General features: G+C 47.5%; 1 non-coding gene across 1 annotated transcript; it reads left to right on the top strand.

The window, feature by feature from the left end:
- Nucleotides 1-2,029: 2,029 nt before the first annotated feature.
- Trnas-uga (transfer RNA serine (anticodon UGA)) lies at nucleotides 2,030-2,104 on the top strand. Its single transcript has one exon. It is a non-coding gene; the product is annotated as a tRNA-Ser (tRNA).
- The last annotated feature ends 3,125 nt before the right edge of the window (nucleotides 2,105-5,229 follow it).

Here is a 5,229-nt window from a genome sequence, read left to right as displayed (position 1 = left end):
GTTTTCGTGATTTCCCGAAATCGCTTCAGACAAATGCCAGGATGGTTCCTTTGAAAGGGCATGGCTGACTTCCTGCCCATCCTTCCCTAATCCGATGGGGTCGATGACCTCGCTGTTTGGTCAGCCCCCCCCCCCTCCCCCAATCAGTCAACCAATCTGATTGGTTTCTCATCTGGTAGTCAGGTGGTGCTGCGGCCGCGCCGCAGCCCTTAGGCCAAATTTTCGCGGCGTGCGAGTCTCGTTTGGACAGCGCTGGGAGGAAGTTGTGGCTCCGAGGTGAAGCTGTCGGGACGACGGATGGCCGATTGTGCGGAAAGCGACCAAAGGCTCCGTACCGCCAGAGACTGACGGCTATTGGTTTTCCATCGAAAGTGTGTTGCCCATTGTGATGCCGTCCGTCGAACTGACCTGTTCGTATAAAGCTGTCAGTTGTTGGTTTACTTGCTACATAGTCCCTTGCCTGTGATTTCATCGCGAACGACCGATGTTGCCCGGTCGGATGTCTCAGCGGATGACGTGTATTGGGTCTTCTGCCCGTTACTGGGTTGTGCGTGCCCCTGATTGCTTGCAATTCGTCCCTGTTGCTGCACAGTGACTAGTTTTAGTATTGTTTGCGTTGCTTGTGGTATTGTTTTTTGCTTGTGGTATTGGTTTTTTAGTATTTGTATGTAGTGAAACTTTTGGGTGCACTCTCACTCTTAAGACTGTCAGAGTAACGGAGTTCTGGAGACGAACTTTTGTAATTACCTTGGATTAATGCTGTATTTAAATATTAACCTCTAGAGTCAATGTAATTTCGAATGAGTTCTAGGGACTTTTTTTTGTAGTTATCTTTCATTATTTCTTTGACCTGCGTTATAATCGTATTTTAGTGTTTCCAGAATGAGATTTTCACTCTACAGCGGAGTGTGCGCTGATATGAAACTTCCTGGCAGATTAAAACTGTGTGCCCGACAGAGACTCGAACTCGGGACCTTTGCCTTTCGCGGGCAAGTGCACTACCAACTGAGCTATCGAAGCACGACTCACGCCCGGTACTCACAGCTTTACTTCTGCCAGTACCTCGTCTCCTACCTTCCAAACTTTACAGAAGCTCTCCTGCGAACCTTGCAGAACTAGCACTCCTGAAAGAAAGGATATTGCGGAGACATGGCTTAGCCACAGCCTGGGGGATGTTTTCAGAATGAGATTTTCACTCTCCAGCGGAGTGTGCGCTGATATGAAACTTTCCTGGCAGATTAAAATTGTGTGCCCGACCGAGACTCGAACTCGGGGCCTTTGCCTTTCGCGGGCAAGTGCTCTACCAACTGAGCTACCGAAGCACGACTCACGCCCGGTACTCACAGCTTTACTTCTGCCAGTACCTCGTCTCCTACCTTCCAAACTTTACAGAAGCTCTCCTGCGAACCTTGCAGAACTAGCACTCCTGAAAGAAAGGATATTGCGGAGACATGGCTTAGCCACAGCCTGGGGGATGTTTTCAGAATGAGATTTTCACTCTCCAGCGGAGTGTGCGCTGATATGAAACTTTCCTGGCAGATTAAAATTGTGTGCCCGACCGAGACTCGAACTCGGGGCCTTTGCCTTTCGCGGGCAAGTGCTCTACCAACTGAGCTACCGAAGCACGACTCACGCCCGGTACTCACAGCTTTACTTCTGCCAGTACCTCGTCTCCTACCTTCCAAACTTTACAGAAGCTCTCCTGCGAACCTTGCAGAACTAGCACTCCTGAAAGAAAGGATATTGCGGAGACATGGCTTAGCCACAGCCTGGGGGATGTTTTCAGAATGAGATTTTCACTCTCCAGCGGAGTGTGCGCTGATATGAAACTTTCCTGGCAGATTAAAATTGTGTGCCCGACCGAGACTCGAACTCGGGGCCTTTGCCTTTCGCGGGCAAGTGCTCTACCAACTGAGCTACCGAAGCACGACTCACGCCCGGTACTCACAGCTTTACTTCTGCCAGTACCTCGTCTCCTACCTTCCAAACTTTACAGAAGCTCTCCTGCAGGTTCGCAGGACGTGAGTCGTGCTTCGATAGCTCAGTTGGTAGAGCACTTGCCCGTGAAAGGCAAAGGTCCCGAGTTCGAGTCTCGGTCGGGCACACAGTTTTAATCTGCCAGGAAGTTTCGTACTTTAGTGTTTGCTATTTATATTAAAAAAAAGGGGGAGGGTCAAATCTGCAGAAGATTCAAGTGATGAATTATTCTTGTTTTACGTGGCTACTGTCTAATACCAGGTAAGTGATTGTCAGTTTTGCAGGCTGGGTTAGTTAGCCATACTGTATGCTGACCTAGCTCCTGTTTGTCCGGCTGGCCAACAAACGGTGCCTCACCAGCCGGCCAGCTTGAAGACGGGAGGGGGAATCGGATCGCTATTCTATGCCGAGTTGCGCTTGCTGGTTATCGGTCACATAAGTTCTTATGATTATTGCGACGCTCACTTCCAGGGTTCTTCTTAATTTTCTGTACCTCGTTAAATTTGCCCCTGCTTGCCCTCCCATCGCGGAATCAAGCCTCGAATATATACTGAATTGTTCCCAATTTAATACACGTTTAAGCCCCTGCAGGTCTGCCTGCTGTCCCTGTTTTTACATATGACCTAAGTGTTTTAAAGCGGAGAATTTACTCTCTTAAAATTGTTTTTGAAAAGTTTTAAAATATCTTGATATATTTCTCTCAAAGCGTTAAAAGCAGTGGCTCGTTTTTTTTTTTTTTGTTTTTTTTTTTTTTTTTTTTTTTTTTTTTTTACAGCTTACTATCCCTCGCTGTAAGGGCTGTAATTTTCATACTTTTTTTTCTAAAGCAGCAAGGTAAAACATATATACAGGGTGGCAATTGATAGTGACCGGGCCAAATATCTCACAAATAAGTATCAAACGAAAAAACTACAAAGAACGAAACTCGTCTAGCTTGAAGGAGGAAACCAGATGGCACCATGGTTGGCCCGCTAGATGGCGCTGCCATAAGTCAAACGGCTATCAACTGCGTTTTTTAAAATAGGAACCCCCATTTCTTATTACATATTCGTGTAGTACGTAAAGAAATATAAATGTTTTAGTTGGACCACTTTTTTCGCTTTGTGACAGATGGCGCTGTAATAGTCACAAACGTATAAGTACGTGGTATCACGTAACATTCCGCCAGTGCGGACGGTATTTGCTTCGTTATACTTTACCCGTGTTAAAATGGGCCGTTTACCAATTGCGGAAAAGGTCGATATCGTGTTGAGGTATGGCTATTGTGACCAAAATGCCCAACGGGCGTGTGCTATGTATGCTGCTCTGTATCCTGGATGACATCATTGAAGTGTCCAGACCGTTCGCCGGATAGTTGCGTTATTTAAGGAAACAGGAAGTGTTCGGCCACATGTGAAACGTCGACCACTCCCTGCAACAAATAGTGATGCCCAAGTAGGTGTTTTAGCTGCATCAGTAGAAGACAAATTGCGCGAGAATCGGGAATGTGAAAACGTCGGTGTTGAGAATGCTACATCAACATCGATTGCACCCGTACCACATTTCTATGCACCAGTAATTGCGTGGCGACAACTTTGACCGTCGTGCACAGTTGTGCCACTGGGCACAAGAGAAATTACGGGACGATGACAGACTTCTTGCACGCGTTCTATTTAGCGACGAAGCATCATTCGCCAACAACGGTAACGTAAACCGGCATAATATGCAGTATTGGGCAACGGAAAATTTACGGTGCCTGCGAGAAGTGGGACATCAGTGACCTTGGCGGGTTAATGTATGGTGCGGCATTATGGGAGGATGGATAATTGGCCCCCATTTTATCGATGGCAATCTAAATGGTGCCATGTATGCAGAGTTCTTACGTAATGTTCTACCGATGTTACTACAAGATGTTCCACTGCATGACAGAATGGCGATGTACTTCCAATATGATGGATGTCCAGCACATAGCTCGCGTGCGGTTGAAGCGGTATTGAATAGCATATTTCATGACAGGTGGATTGGTCGTCGAAGCACCAAACCATGGCTCGCATGTTCACCGGATCTGACGTCCCCGGATTTCTTTCTGTGGGGAACGTTGAAGGATATTTGCTACCGTGATCCACCGACAACGCCTGACAACATGCGTCAGCACATTGTCAATGCCTGTGCGAACATTACGGAAGGCGAACTACTCGCTGTTGACAGGAATGTCGTTACACGTATTGCCAAATGCATTGAGGTTGACGGACATCATTTTGGGCATTTATTGCATTAACGTCGCATTTACAGGTAATCACGCTGTAACAGCATGCGTTCTCAGAAATGATAAGTTCACAAAGGTACATGTATAATATTGGAAAAACCGAAATAAAATGTTCAAACGTACCTACGTTCTGTATTTTAATTTAAAAAAATGTACCTGTTACCAACTGTTCGTCTAAAATTGTGAGCCATATGTTTGTGACTATTACAGCGCCATCTGTCACAAAGCGAAAAAAGTGGTCCTCAGATATTTGACTCGGTTACGATCAGTGGACCACACTGTATATATACGATCCGCTCAGGCATTGGGGACATAGAAAAGACAGAGAGGCTTCGTCACCGCTGTAGCCCTCAGTGGTTCACAACCCCACAGCACGCTACAGCAGTCCACCCACTCCACAGCGAACCCATGGTTATTGTGGGTTCAGCCCCCAATGGAAACCCCCCCCCCCCCCCCCCTCAGGGAACGTCTCACACCAGACGAGTGTGACGCCAATGTTTGCTTGGTGGCTTAATTATGGCGTAAGCGTACGTGGAGAAAGTGTTGGCGCAGCCAACGCCGACATAGTGTAACTGAGGCGGAATAAAGGGAACCCGCCCGCATTCGCCGAGGTAGATGGAAAACCGCCTTAGAAACCATCTACAGGCTGGCCGGCACACCGGACCTCGATACTAATTCGCCAGGCGGATTCGTGCCGAGGACCGGCACGCCTTCCCGCCCGGAAAGCAGGGCGTTAGACCGCACGGCTAACCGAGCGGGCTACGCTCAGGTACTGAAAGTTAATTGAAATTTTTTAAATGAAATTCAGTCTTCCAGTACACTAGCAGATCTGCCCCAACTTTGCAGGCAGGCTAGAATAGTGATCGAATCAATTCCCTCACATACACTTGTTGTGGACATGGCCTGTTCAACACAGCACTACAAGGGACAACAAACAGGGAAAGCGCCGCTACAGCGTACGAGGTGCATTCAAGTTCTAAGGCCTCCGATTTTTTTTCTCCGGACTG

The sequence above is a fragment of the Schistocerca nitens genome, chromosome 4 (genome assembly GCF_023898315.1).
Source record: "Schistocerca nitens isolate TAMUIC-IGC-003100 chromosome 4, iqSchNite1.1, whole genome shotgun sequence".
Classification (NCBI taxonomy): Eukaryota; Metazoa; Arthropoda; class Insecta; order Orthoptera; family Acrididae; genus Schistocerca; species Schistocerca nitens.
Note: the sequence above shows the minus strand (reverse complement) of the source record. Positions and strands in the feature narration are given on the sequence as shown.